This window comes from Ornithodoros turicata, chromosome 8, assembly GCF_037126465.1.
Source record: "Ornithodoros turicata isolate Travis chromosome 8, ASM3712646v1, whole genome shotgun sequence".
Lineage (NCBI taxonomy): Eukaryota > Metazoa > Arthropoda > Arachnida > Ixodida > Argasidae > Ornithodoros > Ornithodoros turicata.
Genome location: NC_088208.1, coordinates 35247886 through 35270917, shown reverse-complemented (window position 1 = coordinate 35270917; position 23032 = coordinate 35247886). Strand labels below are relative to the sequence as shown.

The following is a 23032-nucleotide window of genomic DNA, read 5'->3' as shown; positions in this document are numbered from 1 at the left end:
CTGTACCTACAGCATCATAATGGATACACATATAGTTAGATGATTTCATCTGAAATGATGCTATTTATATTTCATGGTCTCCGCACCTTGCCAGGTGTGATCGATCACCAGATTTATGATCTGTCATTATGTCTCTCGGTCGATAAGTCGATTGGCCCTAATCTCTTAAGCGATATATTGGTATTTGTTGCATATTCATCTGTTTTGTTTTATTTTATATATTTTTACTTAATTCTCACGTGCAGTAGCCCTGTAGGCCTGACCCCCACATGACACCCTATGATCACGTGACATGGGCACGTGAGGGCCCCTAAAAGCCACCGCCTCTGGACGAGTTTGGCACAATGCCCAAACTTCAGGCCTTTTAGTTGTCCTTGTTATTGTTGTAAGGAAATTTATTGTTGACGGTCTTACACATCGTTTGCAATACGCGGTAGAACATGAAAGAGATGCATGAGGACATCACTCTTCGAAATGCTTGGTAGAAAAGTGTTGCAAGTTACAACTTAATGACCTGTTTTGTTTTTTTTTCTTCTTCTCAATTCACAAGCGTACTAGTCAGTAGAAAAGAAGAAACAGGAAAACGTGTCTCTCCAGAGTCCTTTCTAGAACGCCTTCTCTAGCAATGAGATCATGCGATGTTCACGCCGCACGGACAAGAACACATGAAACAAACGTGTCCGGCAAACGGTGCGCTATGTACTTCACCATCTAACCACACGCAGTCCACTCCACTGGTCCCAATGTTGCCTAATGACTCCTCCTCCGAGACCCAAGCCGCACTCCAACCTTAGATTATTCCTTCTTCAAGAGCGCGCGCGCGCGTGCTCATTGCAGCTATACTACGTCATTTAGAGTGAAACAGCGCAACTTCTAGTCCCACGAAGGGTTGTAGCGGTTTGCGTCAGCAGCGAGCGTATGACTTGTCTGGACTCATCCCAGAGAGTGTGCTCCGTTCCTGAAAGCAATGAGCCCTAATTATAATCGCTAACGAGTTTCCTTGTCCTTTTCTTGACACGGATAGCACGGGAGCTTGTAGAAAGTCCGGGGCAACAGCTCTGCAACTAATGATGCTCCATTGCGCACTATTTAAAGTTGTAAATGAAGTGTACTACCTTGAAATGTTCTCTCTCAAACTCGTAGCTGCTTTGCATAACGAAGTACGGTGTTAGGGTCATAACGTTTTTTGTTGTTTTTTTTTGCGCTCTGGTTGTTCAGTTTCAGTAGTAGCACCAAAGTGTATGCTATGTCACACGTACTGGTGGCGCACTGGAATTATGGAGTACAGGCAGCAGTTTAGTGTCATTAACCTTAGGAACACCAACGTGTCATAGTGATTACGTGTGTTAGCCTTGATATGTTGAAACTTTCTGCGGAAATGAGAGAGTTCGTGCATAATTATGAAAGAAGATTTAAAAAAATAGGCTTGTGGAAGTCTGCAAACATCAGTGTAACGTCTACCTGACACCGTGGAGTGGGTCACGTTGTAATCCCGTCATTGCTTTTAATGGTGATGGTGGTGGCAGAAGACTAAGTCTTCATTACACCAACAACGAAATCAACGTTCCACGACACCGACAAAAGATGGTCTACAGGCTGCACACATACAATAGTTTCTCGTCGGCTAGTAAGAAGAAAACCACAGTAAACTGCATTTTCTCCTCCTCTGTCAGTTTCGGCGTCCGAGGCAATTGTAAACATGTTTGACTGACCCTTTTCATATCGACCTTTTCAAGCAGTATAGGGTTGCTTCATACAACAGCATAAACCCACGCAGAAGACAAAACACGTGGCTATGTGTACACTGCGAACACACGCGGATAATCCACTTTTGTAACATCGCTCGTAAAAGAGAAATTGGCGTAGTCCGAGTCAACTCAAACCCCCATCACGCGCGTTTCTTCATCGCGCAAGCCATAGAAACAGCCATGTACCGAAAGCCCGCCTGGTTTCTTCCAATTATAGAGCTCAAGGCACCATTTTTTCCATTGTCCACTTTTTAATTCTCCTCTCGTTTGTTTTTAAATAAATTTTCCTTTTTCGTTTTCCACGACTGAGAAGTACGTGGACGGTATAGTTGTTAGTCCACAAACCGTATGAAAGGCTTAAAGAGGTTGAGAAATCATTTTTAATCGCATTGGTAAATCCCCTGTTTGTAGCTCTGTGGTCAATACACAAAGCTACACTTGTATCCGGAGCACCCTGCCTATCTAATCTTATTTGTTTTTAGAAAAAAACAAGCGTTTTCTAAACACGATCAAAATTGATGTTCTGAGGCTGGAACACAGAGAAGGACAAACACAGAAAGGCTCAAGGGCCAAAGAACAAATTAACGATGAAAGCAGGAAGTCACAGAAAAGGTTAGCCAGCTGCAGGACTTGAACGCACGTCTTCTCGATTGCCGGTCCAGGGCTCTAGCAATCGAGCTAAGCTAACGTGCCTCCCCAATGGCTCCCAAATGACGCAACCTTGAAAGTCATTGGGGAGGCGTGTTAGCTTAGCTCATTTGGTACAGTCCTGGACCAGTGATCTAGAAGATGTGGATTCGAGTCCTGCAGCTGGCTAACCTTTTTAATGACTTCCTTCTGTCATCGCTTTCTAAAGTTCGACAGAGAGCGCGACGCCAAACAGAGGGCTTTCTTGCGGAGGAGCAGACAGTTACCATGGGAACAGGTACGCCACGCACCTTCGCATGTGGCGCGCACGGGTCGTTGGCGCCTCTCTCGCAGTGTCAGGTTTTCGGTGTGCAATAACTTCTGAGCGCGGGATCGCATCGGCAGATGGCTTTGCTTGGTATATTCGGGAGACATATACTCCCATCATCAACATGATTACTTTAAAAGTGGGTGAATCGTGTTACCTCCTCTTTAACGTTTAAGGCACGTGCCGGTGTCAATAGTCGTCGTTTATATCACTTAGAGACATGAAAGGAAGTTGAGTGGAAGGGGCATGAATGTTGTAAATCAGAGATGTCCTTCAGTCTGAGACTTGTAGTTATAAACGTTCCTAAGCTCACTGGAAGCGACAAACGAACGTCTTCTTCAAAAGTTCTTTGAGGCTTCCTAGGGGGTGCTTCAGGGAAGGAGGTTTTTAGATGCTCCCTTTGACTGTGTCGCTCCTGTGCGAATCTTACAATGCTGCAATTTCGAAAGGGACACTCTGCCTTTTGTCCGCAGATATTCTGAACGGTGGTCTAGCTGGTTTGAACTAATAACAGATAAATGAAAATTGGCTGTATCTTTGGGAATTCTGCAAAAGGCGTTCAAATGCGGCAGCTCCATAGGTCCAGTTTCTTATCTTCTTATTTGCGGTAGCCCGCACTCGCTTCGGTGCCATTGTTACCCCTTCTTGCTTATCTTTATCATCTAGATAATTGAAGTAGATTTGCACGTGAGGTGTTCTTTACGGTCATCTCTCTCCACAACTGTTACAGAGCTGTACACAGCTCTCAACGTTGGTGGGCGCTACAAAGTCATCGCTTTGACAGGAACAAACTGTGGCTGTTGTGTGCTCATTCGGCAATCTTTCCTGTGCACGTTCATGCCGTGTGTTCAGGAACAGCCATAAATACTTGGAGGACATGCTGAATGTTAGGTCAAAAGCACCATTGCCCTATTGTGTCTGCATTGACAGTCTGTGAAGCGCCACCACAGCCGTCATCTGCGTGATAAATTAGGACTCGTATCACGACAGACATCACAACAAGTACTACAACAAGCTCAACAGCTACAACAAGTACTTGCTGTACGCCTTACCTACAGGTCTTACTACCTACGGTACTTACAGGTCATTTTAGAGGCACTCATTGTGGTTTGCATCGTTAACAATTTCTTTCATCACAACACTAAATCTTCATCATAATACATCACCAAACACCACAATGTTCATTTTATTTTTCCATGTACCAAACCATCTAACAGTGGCGGAGCCTGCCCTCTTCATAAGCAACCTTTTTCTTCGACAACTGTGCACTACACGGCCGTCGCAATAACCCACCCACGCACCCCACACTGCAATATTTACTTATCCAACTTCCACCTCGCGCCATAAAAAAAAGGAGGGGGGGAACTGCCAGAAAGAAAGACAACTTCCGCTCCCTTCAGTGTGGTTGTCCCCCCCCCCTTGCGTCGTCTACCTTATTCTTCATCTTCTCAATACAAGAAGTAAAAAAGAATGCCAATGTCCTACTAACTGTGATTACGCTGAGGGATTTAAAACGAACAAGACTTTCGTGCAGAGTCTGCACTTCATCAGGTTACAGAGTAGCCCCACTACAGGAAGTATATATACCAGTAGGAAGGGAGGGAGAGAGGGAAATATCAAATAAAAATAGGGAAGCAAAATAGAAATATAGCTATAAACGAAGACGCCTCACGAAGCCGAGGGAGCTGAAAACAAGAAGCGAAACGCGAAGCAGACCGGACAAGACTCACATCTGCCACACCGTGGGTCAGTAAATGGGACCCGAGATGCACTGCACCGCAACCATCTGCGGTCGTCTTCCTGCCCACACACAAAGCAACGTTAGCAAATGCAAATACGAAAAATGTATTGCATGCACAGAAGCACAAACAGAGCAGCACCCTTGTTGCATAGCAAATTAGCACGCCTTGCCATATTTCTGGCTTCCTGCAGCCACTATGCCCTTTCGCTTCATACAGTTATTCACGCTTTTGATTCTGTCGCTTTGATATCTTTCGTGCCAGTTATTGCACCTTCATTCCTGCTGCTCACGGCGTAAGCTTCCTGCGAGGAAACGAGCCTTTTCCGTTTCGGTGAAAGCGTGAATCTGTTTTACGATGTCCCTTTTTGCACGTTTGCGGTTGGGCATTGTTCCGTCTGACGTCCTTTTTGTTCCCCTCTGCTTTCCTGGTTTCGGAAACATCAGGAACAGATCGCATACCATTGCGCTGACTGGCACCAGGAGGGGGGAAATGTTCGCCTCCATAGTTCCTGCTCGCTGTTTTTACACAAAGGAATGGGTTGCGATGGGTTTATGGGACGCTGTGGACGTGGCGACATTATAGGAGGATCTTGTAACTTTGTTACGCAGTTATCAGAACGTGAATCATTTGACATTGAGCTTTGCAGTCACGAATCTCTGCAAGCACATATGACAAAAAATATTATGAACTTGAATTGAATTCAAAGAGAACTGCCACCCTTATTCAGTAGGTCGACTTTTAACAAAGTTTTTTATTATATACGATTTCTTTTTTTTTGACGTTCCATTAAGAGATATTGGTGCAGCTTCAATTCGCCTTTGTAATATTACAAAAATAAGATGAATGATAAATACAGATAAACAAAATAGGAATAAATATAATATAACGCAAATAATATATACAGGCGTCCCTGCTAAATGCGAACAGATTTTTTTAATATATGTGTATATAATATATATATAACTTTTTTCGAGATGAAGTCAATTACAATATAGCATATGCTGAAGAGCCCTCAGAGGGCAACAGCAAACTCCTAAGGCAATGTCCTAATTAACTTTCAATAATTAACTTTTTAATTACAAAAACCATATATATATATATATATATATATATATATATATAGCAAATAGATATAGCCAATATATAGCCAATATTGAAATAGAAAAATAGAAAAAGCCAATATAGCCAATATATAAAAGCCATGAACTCAATGAGAACATCTGGTTCCTTCGGTCACGTAGCACCGTAGCCGTTTTCAGAACAAAAATCCGTTCGATAGATCGTCCGCAAAAAAAAATCGTGAAGGGGCACGTTTTTTTTCTTTATTTTGTTCATTGCGCATCTTCTGAGACGCGTCTTTCCTTCACCCCAAATGTGCGAGAGTGAAAGAGCACACTATCTCCTCTTAGCATGAACATAAAATAATTATTATGAAAAGGAACAATTTTCACGCGCACAAATCATGATTTGTCTTCATATTATTAACTTTCTTCAGTTACTCGATTCATCCAGTCGTCAACTCGTAACCTCTATTCAATTGAATCGCCAATTCGTAGTAATAGCAAAAGAAGACTCCTTATGATAGAGAGTCTCCCCCGCAAGGGCGGAGGCGTTTTTTCCTTAGCGTGTCTCAATCAATTTCTTTGCGGTGCAGGAAACAAAAATTGATTTTAGTTACGAATTTTAGAGACCAGTCTCCTAGACAACGCCTTTTACAATCTGTAATGACGGCATGTGGAACCATTAATGCCTGAATAGCGTGCACTTACTAGTGCTCATCAGAATGTCTCTACAGCGCTCATCTCCAAGGTGATTCGCTCACATGAGCGCAAATGAAGCGCACGACATCGTTGTGTGTGCCGTGTCACGAGACGTGTGCCAACCACGACCTACCAAACTGTAACGACCATGTTATAATCGGCAATCCCTATGAGGAGCCCGTCCGCACGATCCGCTAGGGGCGCTACCCATCGGCCCGCGAGATTTCCATCATGATTGGACAATGAAAATTTGAATTTTGAACACACAGAAGCGGACATGCGACTACCGTAGCAGACGACAGCAACAGCTCCTATGAAAACGCGTAGGATGATGATGATGATGATAATCAACTTTAGAAAGAAGCATCTCCCGTGAGACATCTAGCGCTTGTACAAAAACACTAAGGTAAGCTGAAGTACAAAGTATTGCAGAAATTGAGGAAGCAATAAGCGAGCCGATGAGCGGCGCCACCGCTAGTCTCCTAATGCGGCGTTAGGATGGGGTGCCTATGACATGGTCGTTAAAATCTAGTAGGTCGTGGTGACAGCACACTAGAGCTAGAGAAAGCGGGACGTTGCCATTCCTGGAAGGAGAGCCAATCATTCTCCTCGCATATCCATCCGTCACAGCGGTGGAAATAGCCGACCCCACTGAGATGTAACGACGAACGAAATTCGTACAGCTCTTTACACACACAGTTCGCTTGCCCTTACGGTATGGTACGGTACGGTACGGTTTACACACAGGGTACGGTAGGGTATGGTAAATTAAACAGGGCCACCATTTGAAACCGAAACGCTGTTTCTGTTGACTCTCGCGTTTTATATCACTCACGTGATATATATCGTTTTATGGGATTTATATCGTTTACGGAAGAATAGCAAACAGCAGTAATAAATATTGCATAAAGCATCTTGACGAAACTGGTGAATCACTCTGCTATCATTTTTTGGATGGATTTTCCGTACATAAGCGCCATCCTCACAGTCGTGAAGTCAAATCCTTTTGAATTTGTTCTATAGCTTAAAGCTTCTGTAACTTTCGTAATAATAAGCTTGCTTTCTTGATTCTTTTTTTTTTGTGCAGTCAACAAAGTCATTACCTATAGATGTTTATATTTATATTTAAGGCGTTCTTGTACTGATGCATCAGAAATGCTCGACGAAGTCGACAAACAGATAGATACATTCACACGCAACAACAAAAACATGTAATAATGAGTTGGAGTTTTATGGCGCAAGACGTGGGTAAGACAACAAACACATCAGGAGCGAGAGCATAGCAGTTAAAACAAACAGCACAAAACAGCCCCACAGGCGCGAAACTTTCAGGGAAGTACAACGGAACAAATCTTTGGGAAGCAAACTATCCGCTAATTTCCTTCGGATCACATCCTCCGGTTATTGTAGTCTGGGATGCTTAGCTAAAGGGAAACTTTCTTTTTTACCGAAAAAGGGGCAGAAAGTGTTTTCTCCGTACCCAGTGAACTGCAAGTAAGCAGTTTTTGCGAGACTTAAGTGCAGCGCCATCCTTAACAAGCGAGCAACTTTGTTCGGGTGCAGAGGTGAGCCGCTCCTCGGCGCTTCAACTAATGAATGAATCCTGTTCCTCGTTCCTTAGGAAGTCGAATCGCTAAAAGCTACTCGTAATGAGTAGTGTTAGGCATCAGCCTCTGCCTAATAGCTCAGCCATTAACCCCTCCTCGTGAGTTGTAACATCATGAGAATGAGGTCGTTGCATGTACTTTACAATTCCGGTTCGGAAAGAAAATTAAATGAGCTTATTGCGTTGCTTAGTTAACAGGGACACGCGTACTTTGTTGACAAAAAAATTGAAAAAAATTAAAAGAAACGTAAGGAAGCCTCATACTGAGTTGTTAGTATTAGGAACGGATGCTCTTTATATATTCTGTGTCCAGAAGCGCCTCCTCCGGTGGCGCGTCTTTTTTATGTGTGTGTGTGTGTTGTTTTAAAAACCGTTGCTGCCTCTCGTGTATGTCAGTGCCATGAGCACATTCTCTCCTGTCTACTCTTCGAAAAGGAGGAGCAGTCTAACATGATCATCAGTAATAATAACTTTATTCGACTGGTTTTACACACTAAAAGAGAGAAAAAAAAAGAATAGGATGGCCTATGGCTTTTGGCGTGTGGACCGTCCTTGCTAGATGGCAGACGGTCACTAATACCAGTATTTATGCACTTACATAGCTTTGAATAAAACGAACAAGAAAGAACCCTTTAAATAATGTGTGTACCAAAGAACGATACAATTAGTGAAAATACACCGTAATATACAATACAAGATAGAAATGCAACGTACATATGTTTTTAGTGTGTACAACAAATACATTACAAATGATTCTACGTAAATTCTATGTAACGGTTATACAGTGGTTTGGGATCTCATTATTTTTCCTTTTACCAATCAATCAATCAGTCACAGAGAGAAACACGAAGAAGAAACTATGGCGGTACCGAAACTAGTGCGGGCGCGCGAAGGTCAGTATCAGAAGATGGCTGTATAAAGCTATCGAATTGAAACTTACTTACCAGACTGACCTGTTTAGACTTACTATTTGCAAATAACTACTAAATGCCAATTACTGTTACATAAACTTGCTTACCAGAATGCTAAAACGATAAAACACTGAAACTACTGTTTATTAACGTACAACAACAACAACAATTAATGATGGAAAAGTGATCGAGTGGAGCTTTCTTGCAGTGGTCTGCATTTTGTACCTGACGAAATGCAGACCACTGCAAGAAAGGTACGTTAATAAACAGTAGTTTCAGTGTTTTTATTACTTGTGTTGACCGCACTTGACAAATTTTCGACGTTCTTCCATCGTTACCAGAATGCTTAAAGATGTAGCCAATTTCTTTCTTTAGAAGTTTGTGAAAACGATTCTAGTTTTTTGTTTTTGTTTTTGTTTTTTATCGCGTAGAAACCTCAGGTATCATCGCATCGTTACAACAATAACTTCTGATTCAATGTTTCACGCTCGTCTTGCAAGTAGAACTTGTGCCACAATGACTTGTGCCATTCAGCAATGCCTCCCGTGTCACGTTCACAATCGTAGTACAGGTTGGGACAAAAGTTTACGGAACACGCGAGCAGCTTACTTTTTCTTCGGTGCGACACCCTAGCGGCCGCCGGAAGCGGGTGAGTTAACTGTTTCGGAGGGACGGAAGGGTGCGCTGCTAGCGACACACAGTGGTAGTTCCGGTGTCGTTTGGGGGAGTAAGGGAAGTGGAAGCTACCGCTGTGGGTCGCCAACAGCGCACCCTTACAGCCCTTCGAAACAGTGAACTCACACGATTCCGGCGGCCCCTAGGGTGTCGTACCGAAGAAAAAGTACGCCGCTCGCGTGTTCCGTAAACTTTTGTCCCAACCTGTACGTATACAGGAGCAACGTGCAAGTATGCGGGGCGACAGAGATTCACAACAGAAATAAGACGGTTGAGAGGTGTTTCAAACTTGTGGAGCCATACCCCCTTTTTATTTTTATCTTTGTATCAACCCTCGCTCTCTACCCTACAACGTGTCTTATATATTCTGAGTGTTTGTAACTTGCTGTTAGACCTGAAGAAGTGCAGCCTACTGCACGAAAGTCTCGTTCCACTAAAATTTAGATGCTCTCAACAGTCTTCTTCCTGTTATGAATCTCTTTCACGTTCACAATGATTGTGCGGACGAGAACAGACCTTGCATTATACTTCACCATTAAACAACCATATTTCGCTGCTATTCGCGGAATGAAAAAAAAAATGTCATTCGAAATAACCAGCTTTTGCCAGCTTTTCTTTATGTCGACTGTCATACATGTAGGAGACCTATTTCCCGAGATTTCACAGACGAACGATACAGCCGACTGGTGTCTAGCTGTCGCCGTAAACGACCGTTTCCTTATCTGTCCTCATTAGGAAGCCGCGACACTAGACGCCATTTTACGGCCCCCGCAGCCCTGCTCGCCACTGCTGCCACGGTCGATTATTTATCGGTCTAATTTTCTGGCCATTCATTGTCACTAATGTATCCACTGCAAGCACGCAACAAGCGGAACCCTCGTTATGCGATCTGAAACCAGCGAGATACGATAGCGCAAGTTTTCCGTTTGTATAGCTGCTACTGTCTACAAGCATTGATGTAGTGTGCGTGTGTGAGCGCGCGTAATTGGAAACGATAAAGAGCATGCATGAGGCGTACATCCAGGGGAACACGAGAAGCGAGGAGGAGCTCAAAAACTTTGTTTTACGAGGCTACAAAACGCACTGCTGACAGTGCTTTGATAGATTTATCTTCTGGTAGGGATGGTGATAATGCGATAAAAAGTGAGGGTGAGAGTGGTGACGACGTGTCGACTGGATATACTTGTGCAACTATCTCATAGTATTAAAAAGATGAGAATGGTAAATAGGATTGAAAGAGAGTGAATTATCTTTTTTTTTCGGGGGGGGGGCATAATTGGTCGACAAACTAACTTAACACAAACTAAAACCTACTGTTTTCTTATTACAAGGACAAATGAAATTTAGAAAAGAAAGACAAGGAGTAAAAAAAATGTACCTGTTAGCGTTTGTTAATCTAGTTTTTTAATCAAGATAAAATGCGCGTGTAATTGCGCTTAAAAGTTTGGAAATGTGGTGCGTTTCTTCCTGGAAGAAGTTAGGAAAATACCCTCGTCTATAAATAAAGTTGCAGCATGTTCGGCATATAACAGGATGATTCATATGCTTCAGTTTCGAACAAAGTTCAAATTCCTGTTGAGCAGGGACCTCTCAGAGTTAAGACTGATTCACATTACTGCGTTTGCGGCTCGCTTCACCCGGAAGGATGTTCCGTTGCAATGATTCGCTGTCAGCGAACGTAAAACGCAAGCGCAACCGTAAACGCAGCAGTGTGAATGAGCCTTCAGTTTTGAATCGACACACTCCGGGCGTGCATTAGCCTCGTCCTCAACGACGAGTGATTCGGATCGACTGCCAAAATGGCTTCTCCCGACTGGGAGCGATTATCGCTGCCCATTATCTTTAACGCGTACAATGGGAGGGAACATACGGGCGAACAAAGTGCTCCGACTTGCTACTTCAACCGGATACACTACTGTACCCGATGCGTTCAGGATTGATTCATGGGCTTCTGTGAACGCCGTACGAACTACAACCTACGGTTTCGGAGTGACCAATGGTCATTAGCACTGGACCTTCGTTGATTGACCCTATGCGGGCCTCCCCGTTCATGATTGGGGCACTGATGCATCATTGAGACATCTACGAATAGAATAGAATAGAAGTAGAAAGACAAAATTGGAAACGTAGGTCGCTCTGGTGCGACCAGCTGTTCCAGGACGCTTGATGTGTGAAAGCACTGAATGAGTTAACAGATTACTTCAGCACGTATGTCCTTGAGGTAGTTCGCCAGTGCACACAGCGCAGGTCGCCGGTACCTTGGCCAACTCCCCAGTACCTTCTCAACACCAAAAGGTCGGTTGTCAAGTTTCTAGAAAGGGGTTCGTCAGTATTCGCCGACTAGAATCGAAGCGTTGGCAAGAGACCAGCACGTGCTCCGTGTTCTCCACAGTTCCAGCGTTCTCCACAGTTCTCGGCGATCAAACGACACCTATCTTGTGAAGGAATGCTGCTGCGAACGGGACGTTGAGTCGCAGGCGATGAATGACGGTCTCTAACGTCCTGGAGACATCCACGCCTTCGTTACTGATGATTACTTTAAGCAAGATCCTAAATATATTGAAGGAAGCCAGCCGCTACGGACCTTCGATATTCCCCAAGCTCAAAAGACAAAGTAGCACTGGGAACGGGCCAGAGAGAAGGGACGACAGGGCAGGAAGTTCATCGTGCAAGATCAACACCAACATGCAGGGTGTTTTACTTTGATCACAAACGATAGCCGTATGGCTGGCTGCCCTGTTCATCTGTTCACTCTGCACCTCGCGGTATCGGTCTAGCTTGATATACGACCCCACTTATAGTGTCCCGTGCAACAACATCGGGTGTAACAACATGGCTATGAAGCAAATGAGCCTGCGTGGAAACAAGGTAGCTGTTGTGCAACTCCCTAGTGCTCTGCGGGGTCTCGGTTGCTGAGTGGCAAGCGTACCGGAACGCTGAATACGGTGCGTCGGCATTCCGACTGACGACGTCAGCAGTTTGTGGGAACAGTAATCACTATTTCCGGTGGTGTGATGCAGGGGCACATTGAAGAAACGTAGCGTGAGCAAAACTGGTGACATGTTGCGGCTCTAGATAAACGTAGCTGTGTCAGCGCAATCAGACACGGACAGAATGTAACACGAAACGAGGCTATCTGTATGAGGCTACCAACTATCCAATCTTTAGATTGATTGATTGATTGATTTTTAAAAGAAAAAAAAAAGCGTCAGCGTCACAGTAACCTATTTAGAAACGACATAATCGGTGTACCCTGTCAAATACTGCTCAATCTATATTGTGGCACATCAACTAAATGTAGTGCCCTCGAGTTTTCGAAGTGCAGTACGTGCCACTCCATCACGAACTAGCCCCACTAATGAATGAAAATAGACATGTATTCCGATGCCAATCCTCTAAGACAGAATGAGAAAAAAAATTCACAAATTAACTAACTTTTTCTTCTTTCTTTTTTTTTCAGTTTCTCCTATGTCGCCTGCTTTTAAGGTTTCCATCCGAAGACTTAATTTTTGTCTCATATTGTAAGCCCCTCAATTGGGAATACAAATACACTAGTCGCGCGCTATAGCACTAACGCGTCAATACCGAAAGGATTTGCCTTGTATGTGTAGTGTGTGTTTGTATGTACCATTATTTCTGGCTGACTTTTCCTGCCAAAATAAATAGATCTCCCCCCCCCCCATTTCACCATGGTGAAGCACTTTCACAAATGGTGGAGCACATTCTGAACGTTGCCCAGAATGCAGGTCATGAGACGACCGCCCCTCACCCCCCTCTTCCGCGAAAAAATAAATAAATAAAGATCAGTGGTACGTAACACGTGTCAAACAAAACTGTTCTGAGAACGTAGCAAACAGGGAGAGCTCGAAATTACATTGCGCATAATCCTCCCTGTTTCTGACATACAAAACCCTTGTGCAAGCTATAATTGTACACTCTGACACACTTTTCGTAACGAAGACGGTGCCAGCTACTACAACCTCGCTTCCTCATAGGCTTAGCATGCCACTTTTAGGAGTTCCACAAACAGGTATATCAACATGGGAAATAAACATAATTTAAACCGAATCCATCGCGAAGTTGAGGCCACTTTGCTAAAAACGCCACTCTCTAAATCGACTTTCGCTAAAACGTAACGCGCCGCCACTTTCAGTAAAACGTTACTCTCTAAGACGTGGCGCTCTAAAAAGAAGCCTCTACAACGAGGTTAGCTGAAACAAGGCTTGCCAAACGGGCACACAAAGCACAAATTGCAGAAAGATGATCACTGAGCAAGTTCTAAATACACGGAACGCTTCTATTTGTTTTAGGTGCCCGATATGCACTTTGCAGGACACAAATATGAGAGATTCAAACATGGGAATGAAATAAAGTTATTTCTCTTAGCCCCGACCTGACGCTGCCAGAGACAACTTTTCCCCACAGTAATGTGGCCGTGCAAACATTTGCATGGATATGAATGAACACTCATGCGTAAGCAGCACAGCAAGCGCTGCTGCTATATGGCGAGCAACAGCCGGCAGCTATAGCAGACTGCACCTATGCAAAGTGTAGAGTTAGAAGTAAACAGCCCTGTACATTGCAGACGATGCTTAATGCTTTTCTCTGGGTAACAAATAATGGCACCGTTATGTTGCACGTAAGGCTTTGTCTGCGCAGTGTGGCGACATGTTAGGCGTGCCGCAGGGTAGGATTGCGAATAATTTGGACCTCCCGGGGTTCTTTTGACGTGCGCCGAAAATCTCCGACACACGGTGATGGAAGCAATGTTTACCTCCCCCAGATTGCTACCGCTCTCGGCCGGGATCGAACTCGCGACTGGATAGCCTGAGAGTATAGACACTTTGCAGACTTCAAGCAAAAAAATGCACTAAATAAACTGCAGTGTTTTACATTGGTAAGCAAACGCGACATGTGGCAGTGATGCATTGGATATACTCGCCTCTAACCACCAACTATAAAAAGCTTAAAGGAAGTTCACATTTATTTTTTTATACGACAGAGATAAAGACACACAAAAAAGGGAGGAAAACTTGGCAAGGGAGAATGACAGTAGAGAGAAAATAAATGAGGGGTTATTTTGCGCACAGCCCAAGGTTTTCCACGGTCAAAGAGTTATAGGTCCTTCGTTTTCAGGAACTCTGTCTAACTCTACGGGAGCAAGAACCTGAACCAGAGGAATACAAACCGCTCTGTTCAGGCTGCATGGCGTCTCCTAGTTTCCATTAACGGCCCTTCACAGGTGTTCCTTTATTTATAACTTAAAGCAATAGTGTTACTTTGTAAATTTAGTTCTTTATTCTTATCACCTTTTTATTGTGCGTTATTTTACGTACCTTTATTTTGATATTGGTCGAACTTAATTGGTCTAAATTCTGTTTATGAAAGCGGCTGGGTGCTAAGGCAACGCTTTGGTTTCATTATGAGCATTAGGAGAGGTTAGCCAGGTCGAAAGGGCTTTACGGCACCTGGTCGCGGTCCAGTGTTGCTTCTTATCATCATTCTGCTCAAGATGACTATGTTCCCAACAAGAACTTTCACACCCTTGCGAAGACATTCGGTGGCCATTCGTGTGGCACATAATGCTAGCTATCGCGAAGCTTTATAAGAAAGTTTAACCATTTGATTCCCATGTATTATTCTTGTTCTTTTCCTATAGTCCACAAGCTTTTAACGAAGCGAGAAACTAAAGCTGAATTCGGAAACGTTTGGGATACTCATGGTATCTAGTATGGTTCTATGTTATTGTTTTTTGTTGTTGTTTTTTTTTCAGTTTTATCCGGATCATAATTCATTCTCGTCATCTAAACATCAGATGTTACATGCCCGCCTATGATGTACACTTTTTATTTTAGTTGAATTCTAGTAACTCGTTCATCAAACAGCACGTCTCAACACTCGTGCTAATGGTACTCAAGCGTGTTGCACGATGGCATCCATGCTCACCATTGCACTCTCTGCAGAACAGGAGCTACTGCACTTGCACAAACAAACAAAAAATTAATTAGAAAGACCAGTAGCGATGACAATGACGACGGCGATGATCATACAAGCAAGAGAAACCAGTAGCGAACATCACCAGCACTTTTGATCAAAAGTCAGAAACTATTAAATAACGAGGATAACCTACATGGCCATCTACGTCTGTGCGGTCCGCAGTGCAGATGGGCCATCAATCCTTTCTTGGATACATGCATCCAGATCTAACTGTTCTCGTGGACGGGCAGATGCATCTCCATAATGCATACAAAGAAGGTGGCACCTCGCCCATTAGCGTCAGTCGAGTAAGAGGTCCCATACTAGGAATCCATACGGAAGCAGCTCTGTTGTCCCAAGTTCTCGAGCTTGGCCGATCTGGCGCGGCTGTTCCCTGAAGCAAGAATTTACGGCTAAACATGAGGCCCACCAGTTATTGGGGTCCTCCTAATGGTGGCCGCATGAATAAAAGATGAACCGTCGCCTCAATCACGTCTCCTCTGATTGATGGAAGGGTCTTTGTTTGCCCTGCTACCAGACTACCGGTGTTACCACCGTCCGTTCGATACATTGATCACAGCATTCGACCGGCCGCACGAACAAACACAGCGCCCTCTACAAGACACACCGGCGACGATTGTTGATTGTACGAACGTGATGATGCATTGTCCTCGTGTTTGGGTTTGGTTCGCAGCAGATTCCAGCTCTGCCTCATTTGCATTGGCTATGACACCTCTATGTATTATGAAAACCCTAAGGGGTCTGCGATTGTATCGACAGTATCGCAACAGTAACGAATTGCTGTTGACGACCTTTGCTTACCGTACACTGCAAGCTGATCGATGTATGAATCGATAACAGTGAAAGGGTGCAGACTAGCTGGTTTATAATTGCAAGGAGGAGACCCGAGACGGACAACACTTGCTCAGACACAGCGACGAATTTTAATGGCACGCCATGTTTATATTCACACACAAAAGAAGTATCCCCAGTAATCAACCATCATCAGAGCCGTCTTTGAACCATACTGTATCTATCCCGTATTCTGTTTCGCACAATGTCCTGGCTGTAACAAAGAACTTAAGAAGCATAAGAGTCGTTTCCAGTAATGCTTTTATGTTGTCTAGACTCGCGACTTTTTCTCTCCCGTCAAAATGTTGTACGGTGTCGCGCAAGAAGCTCTTTGTTCCGTGTTCTAGTGGAGTGGTCCGTTGTATCTCCCTCAGCCGTGGACTATGCCATGTAGGGTAGACGAAAAGATGTACTTATTAAACTCATGCTCCTTGAACATGACCTAAGTGCAGGAAATAACCACATTTCCCGTAACCATCTCACCATCCATCATCTTGATACAAAGTTGTTGTTGTTGTTGTTTGGCGTAAAAATTGTTTATAGTAGAAGTCCTTCTGTCGTAGCGGATGAGGCAGATAAACACAGAGGTAAACACAGAGGGACAAACACAACTACATAGATTAGTTTCGACAAGTCATGCATCCATACGAACCAGAGCACCATGAAACAGGTGCCGTTCGTGTGAAACGTCCTCTGTGTACAAACTCCCAAGCACAGTCATCCGTAATCGATAGAGAACATTTCGCGAACAGTGTTGTATCTTGAGAACGCCGTGTCCAAAAATCACTGCGTCAGCTCCGTCTACCTTCAGCCTTCTTTCTTTTCATATCACATTTTCCTAGGAGAAAGAAGGAAACGCAAAGGGGGAGAGAGAGAGAGAAACAGAACGAAGAAACACATAGAGGTAAACAACCGGCCGGCAACGCAAAATGTCAGATGCTTTCGTGCGCGTATAGCAGACGAAACCAAAGCTGACGTCTCCTGCCTTTTCTTGCGTGCGACCCAAAATGTCCGATTTGGACATTCCACTTCGATGTATCTTTTCCTTCCCCTGGTGACATTCTGAGCTGACTGCTGCTGCCACGATTCTTGCAGCGGTCCCCTTTCAGGATATACATCGGCACACGCCACTTCTTTTCTTTTCTTACATCCTCCTTGTCTTTTTTTTGTCTTTTTTTTTCTCCCTTTCTTCGTCGTAGCCTATAGTGGACGGAGAGAATTGCGCTTGCCGCGAATGGAAATGTGCTTTCGAAGCGAAGGAAACGATTCTGCCCCACAAACGAAACGTGAGAGTCTCGGAGAAACGTAAGAAAAAGAGAAAGAAGGAAATAGGTTGGCATGCGGTATGACCGCTCAAATTATTTTCGACAAAAGGAGAAAGTCACACACACACGCACCCAGAGAGAGAAAAAAAAATAGAAATGAAGAAGAACAAGCCGAAAATGTTTCAAAAGAAAACAATGAATGAAATAAATGCGATGCCGTGCATTTTCTTGTTCGAAATTGCGATTCTCAATGTTGCCTTATCTCCTTTTTGTTTATTTATTTTTCTCCTCCGAAGACTCTCCATTACGATCTTGGCTCGACATTTCTTGCGTTCTCTCAGCTGCTGTCATTGATCCGTCCAACTTTTTTCCTTCCAGTTCCCGGCTGTGTTATTATTACTTTTTGATACACTCTACTATCTCGCAACTTTTCGCGATACGCGATTATTCGCCGCGTTATTATTATTATTTTTTATTTTTTTATCGTTACCAGCGCGCACTTCTATGTTAGTTCTTCCCTTATTTTTTTCTGCTCTGGTGAATGTTATTTCGTCGTACAGCAACTGTCGCTGCATGCGTGGAATGGGTGCCAGGCGTGACTGCGCATATATTCTCTACGTTTTAAAGTCTCTTCGTTGCAGGCCTAAGGGCCATTATGTTCAGTTGTACCCGGAGTTTCCACCGACGCAGATTTCGTTTTCAGGGAAGTCGAGAACTAACGGTGGTCCCTACCAGTTGGGACAAAATAAAGAGAAAGCGCTGTGCGATGCGAATATATGTTGATTTTAAGTTGATACTAAAAAAGTAGGGCTTTCTTAGAACGTGCGTTTGTTGCAGGTGTAGTTGACAAAGATGACGTCATCCGTCTGATATGCTGATTTGAATTTCAATGACAACGTTTGACAACGTAACAACGTTTTTCAATGCAGAACCGCGCGCTCTGTGAATTAACTGAATTTAAAAAAAAATAGATATATTGGCTCCATCAACATGAATGCCGGCGACTCCACAGAGCTTATATTTGATGTCGTGGTATAGCTGCGCTCTGTAGCGTATTTCAACGGCTCCCATGTGTCAGACTTGTTCCACCTCCATGGCATGTTCCACGTCAAAGCATACGACACACAAAATAGTTATTGTTATTCCGTACCGTTAAGCATTATGCTTCGTTATAAATCAGGAGCATGAGTGAATCAAAAATAAAATTCTCTTGACGTAGTGTATTTTTAATTTCTAATTTTAACACAGTTTCGGATCTCAAAGTGATCACCAGGTACTAGGTTCGAATCTTGGCGTCGCTTGGCGTCACTTTTCCGCTGAGTTATTTGAATCGTCTCAAAGTGAGCATGTTTGAAGCAGGTACAGGAGGTTACGCAAGCAGCACCGGCCCAAGATTGGTCCAAGATTGGCGATACCGGTCCATGATTGGTCCAATATTGGCGATCCCGGCACGAGGCTGGTCCAAAATTGGCGACACCGGTCCAAGATTGGTCCAAGAGGCGATACCGGCCCAAGATTAGTCCAAGTTTGGATCAATATAGGGCCTCTATTGCCAATATTCGACCAATATTGCGTCAAGATGTTGTGCTGCTCGCGTAAAAAGTCTGACGACCAGTACATGGAGGACACGAACTCTATTGCCACAAAAGCATTAATAGAGGACGAAGCAAAATAGCGGGGAAGTGGCTCAGCCACTGAGCTTCAGGCGTGAGACCGTTATCTCATCTCTTCGTAACAACTCGCAAGGCAGACTAGCAGTGCGGCGATAGCTTCCACGTGGAGGCGAACATTCATAGCGTCACGCCTGGTTAACGTCTGCTCGAGGAAGCGTGCTCTGTTTGGGTACTATCGCATTGCCAGGAGTGGTCTGCATATCACACGCCTCTGTGGGGTTTAGTCACTGGCCTGTCCTGTACCTGCTTCGCGTATTAGACGAGCGCATCCACCAACTGTATGGTCTTGTCGTCGTTCAACAACGAAATATTTTAGATTACCGCCGATGTGTGTATGGGGGCATGTGCGTAGGTTAACAAAGCAAGTTTTTCCTTGGGAAACATCTCTCTACTGGCATTTAGCGCTTGTTGATTTGATTTCTTTCAGTTAATCGCAACACAGAGAATTTTCAAACAGTTTTGACTTGAGTGAGTTGATTTGACGACTTTTAATGGCTAGTTGTATTTGATTCCGTAGTCATAGCACACGGAACATCCAATTGCCTTTGGGACCCACAGCGTAAATCTAATGCTGTGTCGATATTATTTAAATTCGCATGATCGGTCTAGAGTAACACGCGTACTGCGAAAGATGCGTCGAGTTAGACATTTCTTTTTTTACGGAATACTTTACTTGATATTGCTTTTTCTTGTGAGCTTCTTACAGTTTTAACACCCAAAAAGACAATGAAAAAATGGCTAGGAAGCAAGCGAGCTGGTGAAGATGATGCATAATGTAAAAACCCCGAGTCTAGGGAACACGAAGGGACAGACACAAACACGAAGACTCGTGTGAAACTTCGTGTGAGACTTCGTGTTTGTGTCTGTCCCTTCGTGTTCCCTAGTCTCGGGGTTTTTACATTACGCACCAAAAAAGAGTCAGTTTCATACACTATTTTCGAAAAACGGCTAGAAGAACATGCATCTCTCGACTGCCAGTCAAGTGCGCTCACTCTCTTCACATTCACTCTCTTCACATTCACTCTGTCTCTCTCTCTCTCACACACACACACACATACATACAACACAGGCCAAGGCACCGGCATTTGATGAATACGATGGGAAATCACTGTTCTCAGGCATAACACACAGACGGACGAACACAACACATCAAGCTCCTCCAGGCTTGTGTTGTGTCCGCCTGTTTGTGTACCTGTACTTTCCATCATGCTCACTCTAAACATGCACTTGCAATCGGCAGTGCTTACGAACTGTCATCTCATAAACCGCTATCGAGCATCACTCACGCCAAAGTGCATCATAAGAACCTCCTTCATCCCCACGCCATTTTGTTTATTATTCGCTTCCACCATTTGAGCTAATTTCCATAACCATCTGCAACACGCCCGCGTGAATACCCTCCTCGGGACAAAAGAAAAAAGAAAAAAAAGGCGCCGTTCAAGCTTTCTGTATCGATCACTGCACCCTCACGTCGTCCTTTTGGCGATTTCGTATTAATTTCCTTAATTGATCGCTCATTTAAAATTCAGATTCTCTTACAAGTTATACTTCGGGCCCTGTCCACCTCAAGAGGGCCCGGATCAAAGCGAATATATAGGTTCTCAAAGTGCTTTTATTCATAGGAAAACTTTGTGCCATCGGCTTCAATAGCAAAGCTGCTGCGCGGAGGGTTAATTATTTAAATCGCAGCGCCTATGCGTCGGCATCTTTGTGTTAAAAAGTCTTTGCCCGCGGGTCGACGAATATTAACGTGAATTATAAAGCGAATTTTAAATGCGTTACGAGTGACGTCACAGTTGTGGTGCGGGCCTTAGGGAATATCTTATGCAATGTTAAAACGAGAGACTCAAAGAGTGTACTTTCCTTGTGAAGAATATTTAAAGTTGCCGCCGTAAAAATTTCATATATACCGAACATGCGCTATACAATGCGTCTATGCAACGGCTAATTATACAGTAGTCAGTATGCGCTAAGTTTGCTGTTCCTTTCAATTAGTGGCGTGATCAAAGGGATGATAACAGTGCTGTTTTTGTGCGACAGAGAAAAAATGAAATTGCAGGAAGTGTTCGCCACGCGCATTTCAGTGAGCGGGTTTGTTTTGGTGACAATGAAAACTGAGCAACACAAACAGATTTGTAAGTCGCGGTGATCAAGATGATATCGGTACGCAAGAGCACATGAATACATAACACGTTTTTATAGATGCTCAGACAGAAGCATTTAAGCGTCACATCTGAAGACATCGGCTGTTACTCATTGTACTCGTTTCTCGGCGATACTTTATTGCCATATTTTTAACTTTTCTTACTTCTCCGTATATTTTACTGCAAAAATTACCCACAGAACGCAAGTGAATAAAATGCACGGTGACCCGCGACGTAACCGACGTTTAAAGTTGCTTTAACGTGGACAAAATACGCGGCGGTAGCACCAACGAAGGAAGCAGTTCACCGCTCGAGTTAGGCTGTTTTAGTGCACGCACGTTTCCCACCTTTTCTCTCTCCCTCTCTCACTTTCCACTGTACAGGAACTAACCTCCCACCGTTTGTTCTCCTCTCAAACTGCATCGTTCATTCTTCGGGCCTCGAAAACGACGTACCATTCCCTGCTCGCCCTCCCACCAATAACTCACTTTAACAACGCCTTCCTCACACCTTCGCATTTCACAACGACACACCGCAGCGAGGTAACGACTTCGCACCTCAAAAACGACCACTTTCGCTCTGCTCGATAATAACGCTAACCAGCACATGCTACAGCGTTCGTTGTAGAGAACTCGAGCGGTAGAACCAGCCCGTTTAGAAAGGTTTAGTATCGCGAACATGATGTCGTCACGAGCAACAAACGATGCCGAGCAAACGAAATCACGTAGGAAAATGACGCCGATTTTATCAAAAAAATAAAATAATAAAGATGCTCCGCGTGCCGCTTTTTTCTCTTTTTTTTCTCTCTCTCTCTCTCTCAACCGCCACCGCGGACAAATTCCTCACGGCTGTATGTTTGAACCACCAACGCTGCTCGTAAATTTCTGCAGTCCCCCCCCCCTTTTCTGGATGTAGTATAACGGTGTTTTTTTTTTTTTTTCTACCTCTTCTTTCTCCCGCCTTCGTGATGTACGTTTATGGCCGTTCTCTGGAATACGCGCTGCAGCTCCCGTTTTTACATTTTGCTACTTTCATTTTCTTTCTGCTTTGTTATGAAAACTTCAGCTCCTGCCTTCTGCGTTGGATTTCAGCTCCCTATTTGCTGCGGCGGCGGCGGCCGCGCGCGAGCTATATGTCTCTGTCCGAGTTCGACTTCTGTACAGGGCGCTAAACCTACCGAAGGAGGTCACGTCATCTGGGTTCGCACCGTGTCTTTTCTTTGCCAAGTGAGGTCAGAGCTGAATACGGTGATATGATGAAGAAAAAAAAAAGAAAGCGAACGGCGAGAAACGGCGTTGTTGGCAACACGATTGTATTTGTTGGAAACGCTGTTCAATGAATGTTCGGTGTCGATTGTATTCGTATCTGTGCGATTTTATTGATGTATTGTCGTTGTCTGGGATGCCAAGTGGGCTGCTAGAGTTCGGAATTTTTTTAGTAATTCATTAATTACGATACACAGTTCAAAGAAACTCAAATTCATAAAAGAGTCATAATACAATCAACAGATGTAGAAATCACAAATAATAGAAAAGAGGAACAAAAATAGAAAAATAGAGTACATAAGATTAAATACATAGTGCATTTAATTTATATGTCTAGTGTAAATGTTATGCGTACTATACACGAACAGCAAGGGGAAAAAAAGTGATGATAAATAATTAAACCAAATATACGAAGCTACATTCCCAGTTATGCGTACTGAGCTTCCGAGTCATCAATATT

General features: G+C 43.8%; 2 protein-coding genes across 2 annotated transcripts in view; one reads left to right on the top strand and one right to left on the bottom strand.

The window, feature by feature from the left end:
* Nucleotides 1-23032, top strand: part of LOC135367118 (hemicentin-1-like) — a 134903-nt gene that overhangs the window by 49718 nt on the left and 62153 nt on the right. The window lies entirely within an intron of this gene.
* Nucleotides 15700-23032, bottom strand: part of LOC135367121 (neprilysin-1-like) — a 288929-nt gene continuing 281596 nt past the window's right edge. The window contains exon 4 of the transcript XR_010414366.1: nucleotides 15700-15767. The gene's annotated coding sequence lies outside the window, so the exon portion shown is untranslated. The remainder of the gene's footprint in view (nucleotides 15768-23032) is intronic.